This window comes from Temnothorax curvispinosus, unplaced genomic scaffold (assembly GCF_003070985.1).
Source record: "Temnothorax curvispinosus isolate PA1 unplaced genomic scaffold, ASM307098v1 QBEX01012806.1, whole genome shotgun sequence".
Classification (NCBI taxonomy): domain Eukaryota; kingdom Metazoa; phylum Arthropoda; class Insecta; order Hymenoptera; family Formicidae; genus Temnothorax; species Temnothorax curvispinosus.
This window is the reverse complement of record NW_020222586.1, coordinates 73,566-99,786: the sequence shown is the minus strand read 5'-3', so window position 1 is coordinate 99,786 and position 26,221 is coordinate 73,566. Positions and strand designations below refer to the sequence as shown.

The following is a 26,221-nucleotide window of genomic DNA, read 5'->3' as shown; positions in this document are numbered from 1 at the left end:
CCATAACACCGGATTAGAGTACTTAGAACGGCAGCGTACTTTCACTCAGTGATTCACGAAAGTTCAAATGTCAGGTAGAGAGTACGGTAACATTTACACACCATTACTTGATCATTAGTCCTCAAGCTTCCTTGTTCAATTAAATCGTGAATGTCTGCGTGATGAGATGAAACACGCAATATTCAATCAAAATATAATAGTAATAGGTTTACAACAAAGATTTACACTTTTTAGTATGATAATTTACGATTGTGTTAAATTCGGATCATTCACGGACCCCTTACATCTGTAAATTAATAATTGAAGTCGATTTTGCTTCCTCGAGAAAGAATTTTTAAAGTAATACATCCGTATGTTTCAAATAATTTTAAAAGTTTTGTGACGTTTTTTCCTTCGACTCTAATGTACATATTTCTTTTAAATGGTTATAAGATATATTTATCTTTTTTTTATATCATCAATTTACTATGATACAATAACGAATCGATTGATTATTTTTCAAGCTATCAGGGGTTTACTTTGTGAAAACAATTATTGAAACTTAATAGTATAATTCTGTTCAATCTATAATGTGATGCCTGATAAAATACACTTAAAATTAAAGGCCAACAATATGCGCAAAGTTTTCCTCGAATGAGAAGTGACTCGTCGCGATATTCCGTTTGTTTTATGCCAATTGAACGTAACAATAAGTGATGTATCGCGTACAATTATCTTGCACCGTAAGATGCACAACACGTGCTTCAAGACATTGTAACACCAAAGTCGCGGAACTTTTAATTGCCGAGCGCGTTAAGAGTACACCCACGAAAAGAAAGTAATCCTTTTCGCGAAGTCGCTTACGCCCAGGCGAAAGGACAAACGAGTCGGCGAGCAACGGTAGAGGCGCACACGGCCTCATATCGCATAAGTTCTACGGACGCCATGTAGTCGCGCCCGCCATCTTGTAATTAGGGGATCAAGGAGGCATCGCTTTAATGAGCCGCGGGCTCGGCTGGCTGGCAATGCGCGGAGCGTGCAAGAGAGCGAAACTCGTAATATAAAAGCGCGCGGCCAACCGCGGGCGCAGAAGCAAAAAGGTGTGCTCGAGCAAAGTATTTCATACACCGGGACAGAGACAGAGTCAGGAGGAGAGAGGAAGAAAGGGAAAGACACCGAGAGGCGAGGACGGTAGAAACGTGTACCGCGAGGGACCAGCGAGAAAGAGAGAGACGAGGAGCCGAGAAGAAACAGGCGAAGACGCAGCGTTCAAGAGATACAGAACTTCGTGGCACGAAGAAGAAGAAGAAGAAGAAGAAGAAGAAGAGGAAGAAATAGAAGGGTGGAGAAGAAGAAAGAGATAGAAGTAAAGAAGATAGAAGAGAAGAAGCAGATATGGTAGGAAGCGGATGAGGAACGACGAGAGAAGCGGCGAGCGCAACACGCGGAAAGAATACGCCGGAGAGGAAAAAAGAGATAAGCGAAGTCACTCCGGCGAGAGAGGACGGAGCGGAGGGATAAAGAGAGAGGCTGGAGGGAGGGGACAGGGGACCGAGGGATTCAATTGCAATAAAAGCACCGTGTCCGTAATCTTAGACGGCGAGGTGTAGGAGAAGGAGAAAGGGTAGGTCTGGTAGGTCGAGCCACCGCACGAGTTACGTATGAGGAATCCGCCACGGGCGTGGCCACATCAACGAGCGCGCGAGCGAAGCTCTCCTCTTTCCTGTCTTGCGAATTTTTTTCAGCCGCGCGCGCGGCATTGCACGCGGGGATGCAACACGGAGAGAGTCGGGAGGGAAGTACCTAATAGCGATACGTTTTAACCATTACAAGAGATCGAATGTAACTGTAGGTTGACGCGTCGTCGACGACGCTTTTTCGCGTAGACGATTTATCAATCGAGACGTATTAAAGCAAATCTTTAAGTATTGCGAGCTTTCGATTGTTACAAAGATATTGTTACGCGATATTTTATTTACACAAAAAATTTATTGCGATTTCGACGAATGTACTGTTAAATTCGTAGTGTCAAATTATACTCAATGTGATTTTTAATCATTCCTGTAAGTCGCCACTGCACCTACTCAATATGTCATTAATTTAATTAAAATAATATGTTAATTTAACTAAACCAATGGAGTTAAAATAATACTGTTTTGTGTTAAAATAACAAATTTCGACACACATGGTTATAGTTAAAAATAAGTAAATGTTATTTAACTCAAAGTATTGATTTAAATTTCATCCATTAATATTTAACAGTGTATCGTAGATCTTGGTATGAGCGAAAGCGATCGAGCCAGAAATATCAAATGACAAAGAGCACCGAGAGAGAAACGCCGATACCAAATAAAGTATCGATATTTTTCTCTATACTTCTAGCTCTGCACTCCATGATAATGATGCAGCGATATATATAGCGACGATATGGCACCCTGGCATTGAGACTCGATTGTAATAAAGGAGTCGAGTTGTGCATAGACAATCGGGTACCTACGAAGCCGCCAGCCGGTCGTGCACATACGCATAATACTCCGTCAGATATCGAGCTGTCGATGCGTGTGTGCGCGATCGCTGATTTGTGGAGTCAGCTAACAGGGCGGGTTCCAGTTGTATCTAGCGTTACGTACTCCAGAGTCGTGTATAATATACTATAAGGTATCCACATTTGGCCTTGAATGTGACTACATAAATCGAAGTCCATGAAAATACAGAGAGGGAGAGAGAGAATGAGAAAAAAAGAAATATACATGGTAAATACTTCTGACCCCAATTACTGAAACAACTACTTTGAAAAAAATATGTAGATGAAGATATTAAAATACTTACAATAGAACAGATCGTTTATAGTTCTTAATTTATACGTTTTTCAGCAAACATTATCTTTTAATTAATCTTTTAATTAATATAATTGTATATAGATTACCTTTATGGTTATTAGATTTTTGACTGAAAAGAGCAACAGCTTTAAGCTTTCTTTGTACATATTAACTTCAGAATAGAAAAATAAAAAATAGGAAACAAAAATAATTGTGTGCATATTAAATCGCCGCTAAACAATTGGAAAAGCATGATTATCGTTAGCATATTGTTCATCGAAGATTACAAATTTTCAGTGCTAAGACACTATACGGCCGGTTGTAAAGTCCTATACTGGTCTGTCTCGCACATGCACGCAAGCTCGCCACGGGTTTCGCTACGGGGCAGGTTACAAGTTACGTCCGAGATACTGCGTATCCACCGATCCTGTGCGTCGTTCGCATCCAGACAGCGAGATTAGACGTGATCTATCGTATTTGCAACAAAATCTCGCATGTTACGTATCCCACCGATTACACGATCTGCCGCGACCCAAGGCGTTATCGAGACGTGCAATTGCGCCCATTTCCAGCTGCAATTTACATGCAACCTATCCACCAATCTGCACCTTGTTCGAGGCGATTGGATTAGAAATAATCTCCTCGGACTGTCGTAGACGCGGCGAGCCGGGGAAACCTGTCGATCTGTCGATCATCCATGTCTCTCTATATGACGTAGGTAACATTGAATGGCAATCGCTCTGCCAATCGTGTTGCAGTTATACTTCGCAATTCAGCTGCGCGAGTCTACGCCCCGCCGATCAGCGAAAATTGATACAAGTGCGACTGAGAATTGCCTCAATAAAGCGCTATAATAAACTATCGGACAATCTAAATCGCCGTAATTTATCCTAGTACCATTTCCTACGCGTGATCGAAGTTAATAAGTATATAAACGTGGTATTAATTAAGCCATTAAATTATTAAATATTATTCCTTGAATATTCGTTTATTATATGTTTATAGCCTAAAATGTTTAGGACAGTTTATCCCCTTTTTGTCGTACACAATCAATAACGCACACGCAATATTTATATATCTCGTCCGGTTGAAACGCATAATAATAATGTATGTACAATATGTAAAGTTCGACACGCGTATCACGCAGCGATAAACATTTGCCGATAAAACAATTGAACAAGCGAGCGATAATATTCGTAACTGATTTAGCAGGCACTAATTATTGATGGACCTAATAAACGCGCCAACACCTCCCAATAAACGCATTTCTTTGCAATGTTTTTATCCTTCATTATTTTTCCGTCAGCCATTTCTACGTGTAATTTATACTTCTTGTTAATCTCTACGAGCATTCATATTGCAAAATCACAATGTTGCAGGTGACAATTAAGTATGTGCCGCCGTTGTTGCAAAGAGCGGGCGCGTATAGGTATGATTTTGCAATAACCGCAGCTGTCAGTTTCCTTCCTGCGGTACGCCCATTGCAATTACATTGTATCTTACGCTATTCGCCTATTTAATGTGCACGCAATATTAATGATCGGGAGGACATACCCTAATATCATGCAGCCACGCAGGAATGCAGATGAGGACATAATCGCGAGAAGATAACCGTGTAAATTATATGGTTAATTATCCTCTTCGGCAACCACCCGCTGATGAATTTATCGAAGTTTCTCTCCGCGAATTCCGAGATATCGTGGACAAAGATCTTATCGGGCTACCCGATCGCGAAACAATAAAGGCTACATTTGCCGTATTAACATGTTATTCCGACAATATGTCGTGTCCCTCCCACACTTTGCAGCGCGAACATTACCGCTACGGGGTTAAATGATATGCCGCTCAGTGGCCACGCCGTTCCCGGTTGCAACGCCCAAGGAAAGTACGTTACACACGAACACGCGGTTCGTAATTTTCTGTTTTCGAGGATATTGCGGCAACAAAGAAGCGTAATTGAGCCACGCAGATGTCGAAGTCACGAATCGCTCCTCATCATCTGCTTATAACGTGAACGTTTCGATGGAATCGACGCGATTATCACCCTCGATGGCTGAACTTCGAATATTCCGAAGTTGAAGGGAAAAAATTGAACAGTAAGGAATATATTTCACCGTTGATTGGATTGCAAATCGGTTTCGAATTGCCGTGATAACGTGGGAATAAGTAAGTCCATGAATCTTATCGAACAAAATAAAGCAGTTAACTTTTAAGATTTTAAACATAAAAATATAAATTATATTTATACATGTATAAAACTTAGAAAATTTGCACAGACGTGTACGTTCGATACTCAATGACGTAAAAATCTGGGTTCTAAAAATATATGCAAAAAAATTTCGCAATGTGTTGCAAAAATTTGGGTAAAAAACTAGGTCTGTTTATTGTTTAATAATGAAAATAAATGTAATAATGAAAATTAAAGCTTTTGGAATTAAAGTAACTTTTTTGTTCACAGTTCCACGTATTAACAATCTTACATGAAAGAAATGAGATGATTCGCACAAAAAATTAATACAAACTTTTCAAAGATGATAATGCTTAGGGGAAGAGAGTATTTCAACAGAGATAGTTCGTTGAAAGTTCACGCAGAGAACGACGGGGCGACGAAGCGGATAGAGGAGAACAAGAGCGCGTTCGAGATGTATATAGTTAGCGCGGAGAGTAGAGTTTAGTTACGTCACAGTCGGGATGTAACGAGCGGAGCTCGTGTATATCAGGTCACCCGGAGCCGTCGTCCGCCTTCGCCGTGTTATTAGCGAATTCCGACGAATCCGTGCCCGACGAAATCGATCGAGCGCGGGCGGTCGGACGGACGGAGTTATCGAGAGATCCGGCGTTTGGATCTCGGGGCCCGCGCGCGAAAGAGACCCGTATAGGAGGCCCTGCGCGCACGAGGTCCAGGGTCCAGAGAGACGAGAGATAACGGACGTTTTGCAACGGGTAACCTTTGGGATACACTTTGGGCTATTCAAACGAAACGTCGCGCTCGTCGTGTGTTATTTGTCTGGTCTAGGATATAGGGTGCAACCCCGGCGTAGATATCGCCAATACCGTGCGGTGGTATAGAAACGTGCTCTTAGCGTTGAAAAAGTTACTCCGTTTACGCCAGCTTCACCTCGTGAATCAGATACAGGTATCTGCAGCATAATATATCACACAAGAACGTTTGGCTCGAGCCCCTCGGGACATGCGGGTGTATAATCTTTGGCCGGCCGAGCGGAGCTAAGAGTTTGGGCCCAATTACAGGGCCAGTACCACCGAGCGGACGGACGAACGCTCGGACGCTCGAACGAACGGACGGACGGACGAACGAACGAAGGAACGAAGGGAACGAAAGAAAGAACGAGCAAACCAACGAATGAACACACGTCTCCACCTTCGAAACTTACGAAGTGAGGTATCGCGATTGCGGCGACGGTGTGTGTGCATATACGCGCGAACATAAGAATGCATATTCACTGTCGTTTCACGATGCTGCAACGATGAACGATGAACAGGAATTTGTAAAGAGAACCCGTCGGGTCGGGAGAGAATAAACGATAATAGCCTCCGACGAAATTTGAGTCGCTCATGTCGCTCTTACGACCTAATCGCTGTTATCCTCCGTGTAGAACAAGCAGATAAAGAGATCTGCAAACTTCTTCACGAAAAAATCAAGTGTGAGATAAAGCCTTACTTGAAATTTCAAGACATTTTTGCAATTCGCTTTCGTTTAAACAAACATTGATCCCTCAATTAATGACTGCTTTCTAATTTCGTCGTTTTTTAATTTGCCGTTTTATAAATGTTATAAAATATTAAAATATTAAAATATTAAAATATTAAAAGACAATTGTACATAGAAGAATAATAATTCGCTGTTGCATATATACTAAACAAAAGAGTTATACATAAAAAGGCGTTATGACAATGAGATACAGCAGTTTTATCGTTTAAATTCTCCATTAAATTTGATTGCTACGTCTGGAAACTATTTCACCAGTCAAAAATTTGCTGAATAACATTCTGTTTATTTTCGTAAAACATTATTTACCGTAAGCTCGTTAAACGTATTAATTAATGCATTATATGATACGGAAAATCACGTGACACGGTGCAACGAACGTTAGAAGGAGATCATTTAGTGGGCGAAAGTGAAATTGTAATTTTGGCGAGACATTAAATGTGTTATTGGATGAAACAGATTCACGACGAGAGGAGCCAATTAATATACCGGCGCTAAAAAGTGTTAAACACGGATAGCGTTTCTGTAATTGCGAGCAAATGAGGTAGGTAATCAACATACATTATAATCGAACTGCGTTATAATTGTGTAAATTAACCGTGGGAGGTGCCATACCCGTAGCAATTATCGAAATATTAACAAATATTAACGATTTTATAAGAGTATTTGGAATATTCGTGCGGAAATGATAGCCGTTTCGCGAATGACGGTGGCGATAATATTAAAGTGCTTCTATCACGGAATAATGTGTGCGCCACAAACTGAAGGTAGAAAGGATTTATACAGCGCGATATCTGCGCAAAGTGAAATAAACAAGACAACAAAGTTAAATAAATAGAATAATGTTTTTCGATGTTAAACAATTGGTTATTATGATCTGAATTAATCAAAAAGGGAAACTTATGCTTTTTTTTTTAATTAAAACAAAGTTAAGACCTTTTCTCTATGTGGCAAACTCTCTAGAGAAAATTTTGTGTTTTATAATATTTAAATATATGATTAAACGATACGTTTGAAGCAATATTTATGCTATCTACACAGATTCGCTTCGCGATTAAATGTTTCATACATCAATTTGTCTCCCTTTCGAGATTTTCCCCAGACAAATTTATCGCAATGCATGTCCGTTCGTCGAACCACAATTATATGTCGTTATATGCCACGGCATTTTTACGAAATCTATGAAGCGACTTTATTGTCAATGGGTGGTCGCGAGCGATACGGCGAAGACCAAAGGGCGAACGTAAGGAAGGGCTTCTCTTCCTGGCCAGACGAAGCCAGAACTTCTCGGGCACATAATTAGCCAACATCTATCAGCCCGGAGCTATCAGCTCTGTATCCAAACCACCCTCGAGACAACGTTGTGCATATGGCATTTGTGTCTTCTTATAACGGGAAGTTATCTATCAGGTGAAGGAAAAATGCCCGTAATGCTTTCAACGAAACAAACGTATCTCTCCCGTGAGGTTTCGATGTCACTGTACGCAACAACATAATATGGAGTTTCTATGAAACTTCAAAGGTTCCTCTTTCAAAGATAAAAATGGAAATAATGACGTAATAAATATATTACGCATAGATGTAAAATAATAAACATATTAGATATATATCTCATAAAGAACATATACCCTCCTCCTCTCCTATACCCCGAAATGTATTAGTCTCAAATCAGAACGTCATTGCATTAGACTGTAAAGGCTAATATGTTCACAAATATTTACCATGCACCTACGGTTATTTGTAATTTAATATATTTTTAAAATTATAAATTAATTGATAATAAAAAATTCTTTATGATACATAATAATTCACAAATTTATCAATCAGTCAAATGTACTTTGATTATCAAATAAATTTTTTAATTTCAAGCAAGTTTTGATAAAAACAATATTATTATTTTTTTAATTAAATACCTATTTGTATTGTAACGCTTCAGTTCAGAGTTAATCTTACAAAATTATGTAAGGTGTTTATTACGTAATAAGAAGATTTCGTGACACTCGAGGTTTAAATGCCCGGCATTTCGTACATGTAACGATCTAACTCTAACATTATCTCTCATTATAGCTCCACTCGATGCACGTAATTGATAATGTACACGTTAAAAGGAGCGTGCTAATTGCGAGAGATGCGGTTGGCCTGCGCTCGCCGGCAGGTGCGTAGAGCACGCTTTTTTCTCGTCGAAAATTCCGCCACACGCGATTTTGACAAACAAAACCTCTCCCGTGCGCGCGGCGAACTTCCGAAACTAATTATTTTGTCAGTTACATTTCGACGAGCCGTAGCCAGAATCGACAGTTGAACACTGGAGCCGATTTCTCATCCGTCAAACGATCCGTCCCTCGAAATATTGAATTCACCGTTTAACGAAGCTCCGCTCTCCGCGTTACGGATATTAATTTTCATCTATTGTCTACTATTGACATGTCTCGGCGCTGAAAACCTTGCCAATCATCGACTGTTGATATTACGAGAGGTATCCGATTGTTTACATGCGCGCGTGCAGAGAATTGCAAGTTAAGAAGCATTTTTAACGCAAGGACACTAACGTCGCTTCAAAATAGTTACTTTACAAATATACGAGTACAAGGATAACCGTACTTTAACGGTAAATCGGGATTATCTTAGCGTTACATGAAAATTCAATACCTAAGCGTAAATGGACTTTTATTGTTTCAACAAACTAATATCAAATATCCAGAGCGCTATAAAAACCATCTTTTCTGGTAAATCAATTGACCCTAAAATATTATGATATAAAAGCATATGTAGAATTTGCGTAAATATTAAATTGTTTAAATTCTATACTGTGACAAGAGGTACAGGAAAAAATGTTGTAATGTATATTAAACAATTAAACAATATCTTCCACTGTAAAAAAAATAGCTCCGAGCGTAAAGGCGCTTTAAAATTTTTAATTATTATCGTTTACATTTAGACTGGGCGGGACGGGTGTTTGGAAAAACGGTCGATTATCGACAGCGTCATTTGATGTTCGAAAGTGTAACATTGTTGATTATCTGCTTATCGAACATACGCAACGAATTTCCCTGAAGCGATCCACCTTTCACGTCAATGGAGACACCTGCGTGCTGGTTGTGGGAGCAAAAACCATATAAAAAAATATATATGTACATTGGCGACGTTAAAATTTCTAAAAGAAAATTTCAGATTGGAATCTTAAGTGGCATCTTAAAGTGGCACGTGCTACATTATATTAATTATTCGTGGCGTGTACGGTACACTCTCTCTGTCTCTTATCCGCACTATTATGAATATATTTCTATACCGCGGAAATCATTATCCCAGTTTCAGCTAACTTATCAGATGGCATGATGTACAATGCGTAATAAGAGCCCTGAAACGATCAGCTATTGCACCTGCAGCCAATCATCCGTAAAAAAAATATTATATACCTGACCGTCTCTTCTGCTGTTGCACATTGTGCTCAATCTCAAATTTAAGATATCCACAAAGCAATTTTATTTTATAGATAAAAAGTTTCACCGAACGCCGAAAGTCTAAAAACGAATGTGTATCCAGGCATTGCAATTGTTTCATTTAAGAAAATTATGAAGTTTAAAAATTCCTTTGATAATATTAAGTAATTATTAAATTAATAAAGTTTAAAAATACAAAAACAATAGAGCAACTTATAAAATGTTGAAGTTACAATATATCTTTGTATTAAACTATAAGTAACTAAAAAAATTTCAGAGTTTAAAAATCACCAAGGACGAAAGAGTACAATTTTATAGAGGCAATATTGCACTCCTTTTTAGATATTCACATTGCTTCTGCTTAATCTCTTTCTGTTATGTGAGACGTGCCGGCTACAAAAGTAATAAGAACATATATGTTACATACGAAATGGTGAAATATATACCCATACGTGCGCCATGGTGTGTAATTTTCAACGACATTAGCGAAAAATATTAGTTAACCTTAGAGGCCGATTGATCTCCCGGACGATTATGCAAATTATGTATATTACGGCAATAACATTGTTGGTTATCTGGCGAATCGCGCGAGGGCACGCACGTAGTTACCTTTTGCGACGCTTGACACATCCGCACGATACGAGGAACACCTGCGGGCAAACCGCATGCAAAAATTCGCCCGGTATTAACATTCGCGCTGCCAGGCACATCTGGCCACTGGCAACGGACGGACAAAATCTTAAAAGAAAGTGAAAGCCCCATGTACATTCATCGTGTGACTTCCGTGACCAGGGTTAACATTAATTTTCATAATTAAAATTCCACGAATGCTTGCGTCGCACGAACTGACAGACTAAATAATATTTCTAAATTCCTTTTAGCAAAACTCTGAGCCGAGTTCTCACATTATGCATTTATTGTAGTACATATTACCGAATCAGAAACCACAATATACTGACACATTCTTTGGAGCATATTTTTGATTATATAAAATTTTAAGTGTTAATTCGCAAATATTTAATGTTAATTTTCAGTATTTAATGTTAAACGCTTAGAGACACTTGTGATTAGTAAACTTTTTCCGTTGACACTGTCGCTCAATCTTTTCTAAATTAACGCACGTTCAAATTATCGATAATTCAACCGTTCTTCCAATGTCATTGTCCGCCGATTCGAGTAATTACACTGACAATAGCGACTCGCGATTCACTCTTAAAACAATCCGCTCTGAGAGAAACGGAAAGCGACACCTGCGACTCCCGATGCAAAAATGCACGCCGATATATTCGGCGCGCCGCGGGCGACGCCAGGATCCGTAACCCGCGTGTGCTTTCGTACATATATGCGCGATGCCCTGGACGATCCCTTTCGGTCCGGTCCGCGAGCGTTTACCATAATTCATGTTAATTGTCCTCAGCACGCGCGCAGCTGTCCCAAATCCCACGCGCCGTGATTGCATTTCGCTGCGGGACAAACATTTCGAATAGTTTCGGAGTCTGTACTTAGGCGTACCTCGGCGCGCGGACCCAACGGGACATTAGCGTCTCCGCACGGTAACGCCAACCCCCTTTGTGTCCGCGGGATATGTTTTTTCTGCATCGTGCATTTCGTCGAATCTCATTGGATCTTCGCGAATCTAACGGCGTCATTACGGTTTCGCGCGTGTGGAATGTAATGTGATTAACAAGAACGAAAGAAATGGCAAGGGAAAAATTGAAGAACGAATTTACTCCTACATTGCTTACAATTAGATGAAGTCCTACTTTAAAAGATATGCTTTTCGTTTTCGGAACTAAATGGCGAATTCTCTTCTTTCAGAATAATCTATAACGTAATTTCGTTGTAACGCAACGTCAATATCTTTATTCGTTATTTGAAACTGCATAAATTTTCAAAGGTAATAAAAATGGAAAATTATTAAAATTAGTATTTTAATCATTTCATTAATAGGTCGTTTATAATTACAAATCTATCAATGCCGCCTCATCAAGTTTCATTCTTATATTTCGCGATTTCAATTTCACAATACGCAAATTTTTCTTACGCGAGTCAAGAACGAAGCGATTACAGAGCGTAAAATTTATCTATCGAAAATATTCGCGCCTCAAGATTCATGATTAGATGCATAAAGCGGGTTGTTAAAGTTTCGCAATTAATTACTCGTTCAACGTGAAACCCTGTGTATATGAAGCTGCCGTAAATCGACGCTCGGCAATTTCATTATTTAATCTTACCGGGCGATAATGGGCACTCTCCGTTGTCGAAGCGCGATGAATTTAATTGGTCGATCGTACCATCGCATCGCTCGGTTGAGGCTTTTATATATTCACGGATGAATGTCCATCGCCAGATCAACTATATTATTATACATTCGCGGACACGCGCGATGCGTCCCGTCGATATACAATTTTGACAGTTTATTGACGCACGCAATTCTCATTCACTTGTGTCCCTTCATTGGTGTACTATAAACCCCAAATATACACATCCATGATATAGCAATTAATGTGTAAATTTGATTTTTAGAACAGATAGGACACTCGATCCCAAAAACAGTGCAATAATAAATAATATAAATTTACAGTGATTTAAAACTCTGAAAAATCTCCGCCTAGAATTTATATATATTTTTATTTGCTGATATTTTTCAATCAATATTAAATTGTACGTTTATATCTCTTTTTTGTATACTTTTTTTTTTTAATCGTTCACGATGCAAGCTGTGCGCATAATGGTGCGCAAGTATTAGTGGCGGTAATCTGAACAGTTATCGCTACTACACGAGAAAACCCTTGACGCAAGAGGAGAATAAACCACGAGAGTATCGTTGGGAGAGCGAGCGCAGAACGGCGCGCGGTGTAAATCGTTGCGCGACGATTTCATTATTTAATCTCACGGGGCGATAATGGCCGCCCTTTGCTCCGGCAGGATCGTGCCGGGCGCTCGTTCGTCCGCGAACGCTTCTCGTCCTAACGCGGGGCAGGAGAGAAACGATGGCCGGGCATATCGGTAACACTAACTCGGCCCCACACGAGCCGTGAGTCGGTTGCTCGTTTCCTCTTCATCGGGGTCGGCGGTGAAGCCACGTGGCGGCGCGTGCCGCAAACTAAAAAAGACCCTTCGTGCTCTCGAGTCCAAGTTCAGTTCGCGGGACGAATATAATTAACCATCAGTTTTGGGTTTCTTCGGAGGAACAACACCCGTGGCGGCGCGCACACACTCGTGGCTGCGAGTTCTATTCAAAAGAGGGTAGAACGGAGACGGTCGATCGGGAAGAGCGGGAGAGAGCGAGGAAGAGCGGTGAACGTGAGCAAAGAGAATGGCGTAGATGAAGAACGGGGGGGGGGGGAATCGGTAGGAGAGACACGAGCAGCTAGAAAGGTGGAATATATTTCGCAGGTCGGAACGCAGCTCGAACATAAACGAGATCAGTGAAACGAGAGAAGAGATCGGTCGAAGAGCCGCGGAAAAATTGGTTGTTGTGCGTTTAGTAGAAGTGGGATCCTACCGGCCGAACGTATGCAAATAATTACTTGAAACTTAATCCTTGCCTATCTCCCTCGAAACGATAATTAACATATGAGACGCTTAAGCTTTGGGACGCTCCTTCTAAACGCAATTTTGTAATGGCGTTGTATGTTCCATCAATTATCAAAAATATTATGATATTAAACGTTCTTCAAAAATTAATATATCTAAAATTCTAAAATGTTCTCATAATTGGCTTGCTAGCCAAGTATATACTCTCTTAACTTTGTTACTCTTTTTAAACACAAAATCAAATCTGCTTTCCACGACGCGATGTAACCTAAAAACTCGCTATAATTAAACAGAATATACTTAAACAACCTATGTACTCGGAAAAAAGAGAGAGGAACGATTCAAGAAACATCTGGTTACAGAAGCGATCTTGATTTAATTAACAAAGTAATTGCAGGGTCGAATCTTTCGATATAGCTCAAGGGGACGTTGACGGGGCTTGATTGAAACGTTAGTTGAAAAAATAAATAAATAATCCAATTTGGCCAAGGCGGTCGTTATAACGCTAATTACGTATAATCTCAAACCCTAGAGCTATATCCGTCGAACCAAGTAATAGTCGTAAAACTACCGAGACTTTCGAGTCTTGAGAAGTACCGAGAAGCCACAGATCTAATTTCTTGTATTACTGAAATACAATTCTATTTTTACCCGTATGCATGGGAGGAACGTATATTATTATAATAAATAATATAATATATATAAAATGAATGATATAATAAATTTTGTATTATGTAGCCTTGTTTGCATGCACTATAAATCAACGAGTAATTGTCCCAGGATTAAATAACTAGTTTTATTCTGTTTTAACCAGTTCATCCAATTCAAAATAATGGGTTTTTGGTAGCTCACATTTATATTTATATTTTTATTGTACGTATATTTATATTTATATATACGTTGATATTTATATTACATATATGTTATTAACTTAATACATGCACATATTTATATACATCGTACATGTACATCTGATACAATTGTCACAGATCCATTATCTCAAAATAAAACATGATCACTCATCGATACGATGCGTAGTGACAAGTGACAAAGTTGTGTGATACGTAAGTGTTACGCGTCGAATTATAAAATAAAAATATACTCAAATTAATTTAAATATGTATTGATATAACTAACAATGTTCAAAAAAATTAATATTTCAAGATAATGCATACAGTAATTATCTAATTATCAATAATTATTCTACAAGTAATATGAATAATATAATAAAAATATAAATTATTTACCCCATGGCTTCTTCGTTATCGCCCAACGTTTCCCTGGGCTTCTTCCTCCTTTATGACACACACTCACACACTCACTCGCGAAAAAAAAGTTAATTACAGTCAATCTAATCGTTAGAATACGATAATTACACTTTGCACGGTACTCCAGACATTAATCGCACGCAACACGCATTTTGCTTTATTGCGACAGAAAAATAACGCAAAAGAATATATCGGAATATAATGGATCGCGAAGATATACGATTCGTTTAAAACGCGACATTTCACAAATGGATGAATCTCGAACGTCAAAAGATTTTAACAAATGGCAAACTTATGTGACTGTAAAATATCAATATACAGAGTTAATAGTGGTTGACTTATTAATTAAATACAGCGTGATGCTATTCATAATCAATTTATTTTATATCAGCGGCGTTTCGTTAATAATAAAAAAACTTAGATATATCATCGTCAATTTCACCTTAATACGATGCAAGTGATGAGATTGAGGCTAATTCAAACGCGACAGATCGAAAATATCGGAATTCAACATTGTACGCATATTTCGAACGCGTAAATTCTGCAAATTACAAATATTATTATAATAAATAATAATAAATAATAAATAAACGATAAACATATCAATTTTCCCGTTATTTAAAATTAATCGATCCGGCGATTCCCTTGCTCGCAATCCGAAAAGAGCAAATTATATTTACATCCTCCGATAGAAAATCAAAGCGCGATACGAGATATATTCTGATGATGCATAAGAACTTATACATCACTAAAGGAACAATTGTCGCTTGCGTAGATATTTACGATTTTTATCGCTTTACTTTCTATCGTCACAGTTTTTAACTCCGAATAAATAGAGCGAAATATCTGTCCCGATAAGTGATCGTTGCCTATACAGTTACGAGTTGTTAATCTCGTGTTAATGTCCCGCGATCGCTAATTGTAGTGAATATAAGGTATAGTTGGCATTTCTGTGGCATCTTCTGATCGCGATCGCGTTCCCATGGATGAATACGACGCGTACGGAGCGACACGCACCGCTATGCTATCTGCCCGCTCGAGGCTCGATGCGCGAATGACAACACGAGTTGGCCTTGCGTACGCACGGTGGTCTTCGCACGTTTGTACGCCGCAAAAACAAACACCAAGGCCATACACCAGACGGTTTCGTCACCTCGAAATATTTAACGTATTGTAAAACGAGTTCGTGCCGCTTCGTGTCAGCCGGTACCGTTCCTCGCGCTCGAATCAGTTTTGACGAATAATTCCGTCCATCGGATCTAATACGTTTATTTGAAAAATAAACTTTGTGTCAGAATAATGTTAATACATTGGTACATTATTCGTTGAATTCTTGTGTTGTGAAGAAGTAAATGTGTGTGATTTCAATAAATAAAAAAAATTAAATTAAATTGCCGCAAAAATGTGACAATTTGTTGTAATTTATCAGAATTATAATTTTATTTATCTCAGAACATAAAAATGTTTGGAAGATGGTGATTAGTGATAATAATTTTAATATCAATAAATCAATTTTTATTTTTTCGGTCACGCAAAACAAAGATAAATTTCTTCAAAAATTCAATTTTGATTAGACTTAATTATTCCTTTCAAGTAAAGTATTTATAATTAATCACTTATTTATATTTTTATTTAAAGGAAGAATTAAATAATTTACGTGTAACAGTAACGAAACTATCGTGATCTCGACATTTCGGTATTGAGATTTTAGGCTCTAATTAATCTCCATAATACGCTATTAACATATTATGCAACATAATGTTCTTGAATATTAATAACATTATTTATAATATTATTTAGGAATAACGTTCCTATAACAAAGACTTCTGATATACTATACATACACCTATTCGTAGTCGTTCAACATACAGCCCATCAATTATTACATCCGATTAATTAATCAAAAGGTAGGGTTCGTTGATTAGAAGAGATACGTGTGTCGTCGAGCCCACTTCTGGTCTCAAATCGGTGAACGTTCGTGGAAGAAGCACTCGAATTCGAATACCTCTTGGCACGAGCTTAGTAGCGCCGTCCAATAAACAACGGGGTTCTCTAGTGCTCTTCGCTTAGCAAACATAACGCTGGACACGTGCTAAGCTAAAATCATGATACTGTGCGCTCCGCTTTTGTTACAGCCGACCCCTAGTCGAAACTATCATGCCTCGAGTAGATACGCCAATATTAGAGCGAAGTCTAAAAAGAACTTTGTCCGAATAAATTTAACGAAAAGCCGATTCCGAAAATTAAGATCGAAAGTAAGCAATATTATATGTATATAATACTACTAATAAATTTAACAATACTAATCACTGTCACGCGTCGATTCGATAAATTAGAAGGAATTGTCCATTTTAGTTGGAAGTTATTGCAAAGAAAACCAATTTTCTGTGCAAATCATTTTAGTCATTAAAAATAATATTTAGTTCAAACTTTTCTAAATCTTCAGCATAACATTATTTAAGAAAGTTGTTAAATCAATCTGCACCTGAGATATATATACATTATATATCTCAGGTGCATATATATAAACATTATAATTTGTATTAAATTTATTAGTTATTCAATAAATTTGAGAAGTGTAAATTGAATTCGATGTCTATTATAATAAAAAAGAAATCAGTACGCGTCAAGAAACGCGTGTCCAGATTCGATTTCTTGCTTCCGGCTTCCGGATTGCGTTCGACGGCCGGCCGGAGGCGGCCGTAGAGAAAGCCTCGGGGCTCTTGCGGGCCCAAAAATAACCAATAAGTGCCCAATAAAAGCGGACCGTTAAACGACCGGAGTTACGCTCTCGCGAGTAAAGGAGCTACCGGTTAATTACAGGTCTAACCCTACCCCGAGAAGAAGCTTAATAGATCCGTCTTTCGCTCGCGCCTTCGCAATCTCCGCGCCGCGCGCGCGCGCGCGCGCACGTGCAATTTTCGACGACGATTAAACGCGAGCGCACGAATTACAAAGCTGCATGCGCGCGGCCGGTGGATGTGTAATTAAGTAAAGGGTCTGTGTTACGTGGCGAAATACGATCCTGACCCGCTTTTTTCACACAGACGCGCCTGACGTTATCCCGAGAGAAGGAGCCGATAATCTCTTTAATCCCCTTACATAATAACAACACTACCATAACTGCATCGCGCAATAGCGCGTGCAATTTCGCGTTTCCGTGAGAACATTCGCAATTAAATAAATGTCGCAATTTTCATCAATATAAAATTTCATGACCAAGAAATCTTTCGTCGCAGAAAGGTCGATAAATATCCTGATCAATAAAATATTAAAATCTTTTCAAAATAATATTTTGAAAACTAAAATTGCGCGTGAAAAGATGACCTTTCTAATTTCTGGAATCTTTGTGTTTTACTAATGATTGTTTGTGTGATGTTGTATTTTATCAATCAATATTAATAATCTGTGGTGAGAAACCTGACAATATATATGCTATTTTCTCTCTTCCGAGTTATTTTCCGTAATTTAATTACAAGGGTATTTCAAATTACTTTGAATTTGGATAAGCTGTCCTTGTGCATGTTTCTGTCTTAACCATTAATTATACTTTTTTTCGGCCATGCCGTAAATTAGCAACGACACTCGCGCGCGATTATTTCCAGACATTCGCCGCAATATTATACTACAAATCAATCGGGGAGTAAAGCCGCACGCGTACTCCACAAACCCGAACGCCCGACCGACCGCAAAACGCAAACACCGATATATCCGGTCAGCGAAAGTAATATATTGGCACCTAATAATGGCCGCAATCTATAATCTCTTTCAAGCCTCGTTCTTCATCAATTTCGACCGCCGACTCGGAGCACTCGGTCGACAGGTTGACTCCGGTGGACGAGGAGGCGCGATTCCCAAACGGAGGCTCTTTCGGGAGTCGTGTGCTCGCAACGGGGGTCGTATCCCGCAGGGCCTTAACACCGACACCTTCTGCCTCTGTCTCTCTTTCCCTTTCGCCATCCCTCTCCGAGATGGCTCCCTCGCCCCTCCCGCCCCTACTTAAAACGCATGACGCGGGACGCTCCCGCTCGATAGAGCTGCCTTCGAATCGCGAATATCTCCGTCGTCATCCTGTGAGATCTCTATATTTGCTCGCGACGGCTGCGACGCCACGTCGAAATTTAACGGAATATCCACATCGGCGCGTCTTTCTTTGTTTTCTTCGATAACAAACATCGCTGTTGCATTATACATTTGAGTGTAATCATTTAAATAATACATTTATGCTGCATGTGATAACGCACGATAAAACATCATTGTTCGGTATCAACATTGCACCATTATGTTAAATAATATCAAAATTATGCGGCTTTTAATATCAAATCTAAAACTGTTCAAAGTGCGCAAATTACAATGCCGTTTCTACTATTGATATCACCGGATAATTAATGTAAATGTTATGTTATTTAAATGTAAACATTATTCAATGCTTCACTAATGTCACAATATGTCAATTTTATTAGGTATAAATATTCATAAGTGACTATTTCTCGAATGTTTTATGCCTTCTTATAATATACATCACTGCGTATACATATGGATAATATTTATTTCCTCACAATCTGATCCTAAAATTAAAAATTCTCGTTTCAAGTAGACGCGTAAGAAAAATCGTGCAAAAAAATCGGAGAGATCCAAATTATATCAACGGGGAACGAAGAGCGAAATATTCAAATGATATCGCGATAAATTTTGGAGAGCAAACGCATTTACATCCACGCGCTCGATATGTCGCGCGCGATGATATATATCCGCTGCAATTAATTAAAAACTAGCAAGCTATATTATATTCTCGCGAGAACATTTTTGGTGAAAACGTAAGCTGATCGAATATTGGAACTGGCCCGGCAGCGGTAGCGAGCGAAACGCACGAAAAAGCTATCTACGCGCGGCGTTAATGAATTGATTAAAACACAAAATGAATCACGGCCTGGTGAAACCACCGCCACTAAAAACTCATTAAGCTAAAGATTCCGTCGGTGATTTATCGTGGATTACCGTATCCACTACCTGCACCGTAGACACAGCATTAAGCCGCGCGCGATATAAATTAGCGGCCGGATGATACCGCGTTGGAAAAACAATCGCCAATTGAGAGGTCGAACGAATTGCTATTCGACTGCGCGCGGTAAAATGATTCGTCTCGAATATCTGAACAACTTTCTTTCATAATTATATCTGATGATATCGCTAATAATGTTAATCACGGCGCGCTTTACATCAAAAATTAATTTTTTTATGATGTAAACAAATATTTATTGTTGTTATGCAAACAATAAATATTTTATTTATACTTTTTATTAAATATTATGCAGCATGGTTAACGAAGCGCGTAACTGGTGATAAAATATTTATTGATCGCTGCACTTCCGGCAGGCAAAAATATTAATGTAAGGATAAAAGATTAAAATTTAACTATCATCAATGCTGATAAATTCTCTAAAAATTGATTAGTTTTTTTCTACAATTCACATAATTTCGAAACGTGGATATATACAGTTTATATCGTAATGTATTTATAATTTTTCATTAGTTGACAATAAATATGGTCCTTATAGTCGATAATTATGCTGACCAGAACGGTTATATATTGCTACCAGTCGACATACCGATTTTTTATTACTGTAATAAATGTTTTCAACGAAGAAAAATACTTATAAAGTAGCATATCTTGCAGCAATGACACATGGCCATGTTTGTGTTTCATTGAGATACATCGTGGTATCAAACAAAGAATATATATACATTTTATTTTTTTTTTAATAATCATATATTTACTTTTTATTAACTAAAATTATTTAATTATTTTATTTTATCGTAGCTAAATTCCAGTAATGTGTCACGATATCACGTATCTCTACAAGACTCCCTGTCGATAAACGTAAGTAATAAATTAATCTACAAAGATTAATAAATTTTAATTTATCGTCTTTTGGAACGCACTTGGGAGATATACATACGTATTTTATAAAAAGATATAGCAACAACGAAATTTACACGCATACATATACGGACTTGAGTGAATAAGATCATATAGATATGCAAAACTGCTTTATATTATATCCCCGTGCAGTTAATTAGAATCGGTGGTAGTCGGGACATGTGTTGGAATGCACGGATCGAGCTCCTATTAAATCCAGCCAGCCAATAAATCCTCGCCGTTTCTTCGCACAATCGAAACACGGGTGCGGCTTAGAAAAATCGCGGCTTATTTCGTTTTGCATGGCACGGATGCAACCCCGTCCCGTCGAAGAAAGAGACTGGTGACCTCCGCGCCAGGTATATCCGTTAAACGACTCGTTAATTGTATTTTTAGGGGGCTTCCTGCGAGAGAGAGAAAGAGAAAGAGAGAGAAAGGTCTCTCTCAGTTCCTAATTTACCGACTCGGCCGTTTGGTTTATAGGGGGCCCCGATGTACCCCGTTTATAGTATAACCGACACCACACCTCGTTAAATCAAAGGACCGGAATATGCTTATAGCTTATACGTTCACTAAGAATTATAACCGTAGGAGAGGAGCGTCTCCTCTCTCTACGTCTCGATTGGGCCTGGGACGCAGACGCTATTTCCATTTTCTCCGTAACGAGTCTGAGTCGGCATCGATTTTACCACCGTTCCTGCGTATACGAGATTGCCTAGGCTGGCGAGATACAGACTCGGGTTACTCTCGCGATCGGAAGCAGCGTAATCGCGAATATAATCTCGAGGAAGTACAGTTCGTCGAAATCCAATTTGTACGTCGTTCCAACCCCGTTCGCGTTTAGTCATCGTTCGGTAAATATCGGGCTAAAGTAAAACAGTGCATGAAGAATTTTGAGATCTTGATGCAACACACATTTTTTCGAAGGGCCGCGGACGTCAATTTTCTCTCGCAATTAATATAGTACGCTGTCTGTTAATTTTTTCATCGAGCTAGGAAGCCTCGAGTGGTATTTTGCCTAGGGCCCAAGTGCTCCAAAAGTGAGTCCCAACTTTATCAGGTCACCCTGTACAGAAGTTCGCGAGCCGGCAGGACGACCGGACGCGGTAGAGGCAGCCCGAAGAAAAAGAAGAAAGCGACGAGGGACGATGGGGGCGACGGGTGCAACAGGAGGGGGAGAGGGCGTCAGCCATATGGACTTATCCAGCAACGTAGCCCGAAAATAATAAATCTCTGAGCGTGCTGCGGGATTATTAAAAGAGTCCCTAGCTCGTTCCCCTTCGGGAGTGGAGAGCGTGGTGAAAGAGAAACAAAACGCATTAGCGTTTCTTAATGAAGCTGAGGGATACGAACGAGCCGAGGCAACGAACGAACTGTGCAAACGGCAACCACGGACGGACGGATGGACGGACGGCCGTACGAACGGACGGACGGATGGACGGATGGACGGACGGACAGACAGTCCGACGTTCAGAACTAATTGGAGCCACGAGATATTAGGAGAGCCGAAGAAGGACAGAACAGCGCTTTTGCGGAAGGAAGACGGAGAAGTGCGAACGACGACGACGTGGCGAACGGCGAGAGAAAGGACTGAGGTTCAAGTGGTTTAAGGGAGGAAGAGAAGGTGTCCGGGAGAATACTTAGATGGGTGTACACGGATCACAACCCACCGATACCCACATTAACAGCTAGTTTGTCCACGTTATATGAGTTTGTTTAACGATATTGCGTCGAGACGCCTGGCACGGCGCACAAACGTGAAACGGTGTCGTCGGGTTAAATGATGAGCCTCCGGATGAGCCGCGTGTTTATTTGCCCGGGTTTCGCGCGCGCATGTTAACACACGCTCGGTGCGACAGAATTGCGCAGCGCCGACCGAATTCAGATCTCGTTCTGTATAGAGACGCGAAGGACCCAGTTCACCTCGAGTGCCGCAGTTTGTAATTGCCTGTTTTACTGATTATCGATTCTGAATAAACCAAACGTATAAAGTAAGCTCGACCGCTTATTTTGAATTCAATTCACAAAGGAAACTAAATGTCTGTTAATTGTTCACGGATTCGAAAAAAATTAAAGAACTAATCATCTGGCTAATAATTCCTTTTTATTATGTGGAATTATGTATAACAGTTAATTATAATTTAAACATAATGGCTATATACTTGTAAAAATGACGTGTTCAACTTAAAACGCCTTAACTGGCAGCGATATATAGCGTCCCATAAATCTTGTTCCGCCACGAAAATATTGAATAGATGAAATGTTAGAAAATAGATAATATTCATTGCCGAGATTGCATTCTCATAATGATCAGCGGTACGGAGGCCAAGAAGACAAATATGCAGCCATCATTACCATTACGAAGTGTGAGTTGACAATGAAAACGACCGCCCTGTCTTCTTGATACTCGGAAACGGTCTATGATGATATTTTAATACCTATTTTTACGCTCTCGCAAATTATAGTGATCTCGGGTTACGACAAAATCTGAATTAGCATGCCTTTATGATAAAATCCGTGCCCTCGTATCATTATCGAATTATGCTACGCCGAAGATCGTAATCAGACTAAAACGATTCGCCTAGGAGTAACCCTACGTTGTAACGGTACCTCCCCTTTTTTTCGTTTTCGCAGCGAGAACGTAGTGATGCAGATGGCTCCTACTTTCTATGCGAAGATTGTATCGAGAGAAGCAGACAAAATGATTGTAGTGAACAAAAACACATTAAATAAATCTTGCATAAAACCATGAAAACGAAAGAATAAAAAAGTACACTATATTATATTTCTTCGTGTTCATTCATATATACTAATGTATTATATTCATGAGATGCACGAAAACGAGTAGAAGAAATTAAAGACTCCCACGACATATAGCAATTTGAAGACACTCTATTTGAAACGACACTAAAAAAAGTTGTGATTACCAACGTACGCGGTCAGGAGGTCCACGATGTTCGTCACTTGAAAACGTATATTCCTTCAATTTTCTAGTCGAGTAAGCGTCGTTTGAAGGGCCCTTGTGCGTCTGGCAAAGCGTGCACTATCCTGTTACGCGATCTCTCCCAGCCCGCAATCAAAATTCAAATCACACTTTTACAGCCGAACATAAAATCAATATTCGCCCTTTGGACGCGCCCCTAAATTCCGTCGAAAACAAATCAATGTTCTTTTGACAGTTAAAGTCGACGTCTCGATACGGCAATCCGAAAAAAATCTCCATCTCGATGATGACGATTATTTTATTTAATTCGTGGTATAATATTTCTAAAATTAATTCAAAATAATTATCATGAAGTTTCAAACAGAACAGTTCGTTAATCCGAAAATATTATTATCACGAGATACAGTAACGTCTTGCGCGCTATATATATGTAAATACTCCATCTTTCATAAAGTATCCTATATAATGTTGTTAACTGTTAAAGAACTGTTAAAGAAATAATCAGAACAATATGTAATATTTCTTACATAAAAGTTGCCCTAATTAACAAACTAATTCTCAATAAACAAGCATTGAAAAATATATTTTTTTATATTTTAATTGATATATTCAATTTTGTGAACAATCAATTCGTATAAATATTGAAAATGCGTAGGTGTCGATGTAATTCGCGATATATTTGTGTATGTAATACAATTACCTACATTTCCCTCGCATATTGAAAAATTTCATACAATATCGTAATAACCGTGAAACAGGGATCATTGTACATGCTGGTATGTACCTGTTGGCATAAAAAAAAAATAGATCGCCTGATGGTTGCGAAGTCCAAAGTGTAGCAAAAGGAAAAGAAGTTGCTTAGGCATCCGGAATAGTGCCCTTATAAATGGTTTTTCTATATTGCCTCGTGTCTGGCTCACGTTGGACATGGACATGGGTTACCGGTTCATTTAAATAAGTTAAGGGTCTCGCTTAGTGCCTTAGCGGGTCCATTACAGCTGGGCAAAAGCGGCTAATTACCTGCCTGACGTGAGTTATAAACCCCTCTTCGGCCATCGCTCCCTCCTTTGAATATTTTTAACCGGTATCTCGATTTTTACAATGAAAACGTCGTGCGTCTGCGTTCCAACGTTTTACAGCGTTGCGAGTCGGCGGGTGCAGCTATCGCGTGCAAAATATATATCACGCCCTTTCAAAAAATTTTCACTTACAGATCGCGGTTTGACTTTTGTGGCTTTATATTATATTACATTATACCATATTACATGGTTTAATAATCAAATTTACTTCATTATGTCTATTTTCCACGTTAATTAAATTACATTGAATTTTAAAACGTCAGCCATGTACTCGCATTTTTTTCAAACAATGTTAATATAATTTTAACAGTAATATATATTTTTTACATTTTATTCGATTCGTGTATATGCGATGTAGACGGCTCTGTCGCTCGAATTAGCTCGAGCGACAGAGCCGTTCAGCGTTATACCTCTGCCGATCGTAATGATGTTCCTCAAACGCGGCGAATTAAATGCCAATTTCCGAAACATGTTGCTGACCGCGATAAAGTAACGGCTGACAGTTGAAATTTCGTAACAAACGATCGCGAAGGCGGTACCTTTTGGACAGAAAATTAATCTAGTTTGTCATAACGTGGGCGGGTTAGTTCAAAGTGCCGCTAATGAGAAAAAGGCCGACCCGCGTCTTTCTTATTTGTCAATGGGATCATCGTACCCATGAATCACAGCCGGGAGACGCTCGCCTCGAATCTCGCATGCTGTAGGTGGAATTCGCTCGAGAATGAACAGACGATACGGCACATGGCAGTTCATTCTTGCACAGATTAACAGCGTGCAACAGGAAATAAAATTATTTTTTTATAATCTAAAGATAATGGATACTTTATTAAATGATACTAAAAACTCATACGTCATTATAGACGGCATTGATAAATGTAAAGTTCTATTCTTCACACTAGATGTATAACTCTCTCTTATCAATTTATCCATATAACGTAATTATACATCCAGCAGAGAATAATGAGGTTTTTAATTCGAAATTCAGTCGGCTACTCCGCTAAAGCAGAATTTTGTATGTATTAATTCAGAATTAATAAATAATCATAGAGTGATCGAGAACAATGTACTTCCGTGAGAATGAATAGTAATATTTGTAATTATAACTATATACAATATATATAGCACAATATATTACTATTAATAATACTCTTTACAATAATATTACAACATTCATAGTACAAATATTTTTGTAGACTTCATCTGACGTTAATTCCGTTTGTTCAAGCAAACAAACTCAAACTTTAATTGATACAAACATGGTAATGTGTGTAGCTGTATAAATCAAACTCTGATCAATTAATTAAATAGTACGCATGAACGTTCAGTAGAGCACATTGTCGAGTGTTATTATAACGCTAAAAGTTTTTTTTTACGAACTTTAGACATTTTAGACATATCGTGGTTTTCCCGCGTTCAGCGATGGTCGCGTTTCCTTTGGAGGCAAAGGTTCAATTTTGTGTGCAGTGGCCCTAAAAGGGCCTACGGGACTGGTTAGCTTTGGTTAG

At 38.9% G+C, this 26,221-nt stretch overlaps 1 protein-coding gene across 4 annotated transcripts in view; it reads right to left on the bottom strand.

Moving 5' to 3' along the window:
- LOC112462820 (transcription factor AP-2-epsilon) overlaps positions 1-26,221 on the bottom strand; it is a 205,763-nt gene that overhangs the window by 167,819 nt on the left and 11,723 nt on the right. Inside the window, exon 1 of one of the 4 annotated variants that reach the window (XM_025028862.1) lies at positions 14,753-15,088. The exons of the other annotated variants lie outside the window; for them this stretch is intronic. The gene's annotated coding sequence lies outside the window, so the exon portion shown is untranslated. Of the gene's footprint in view, positions 1-14,752; positions 15,089-26,221 lie in introns of those variants that run through there. 4 annotated transcript variants of the gene reach the window in all.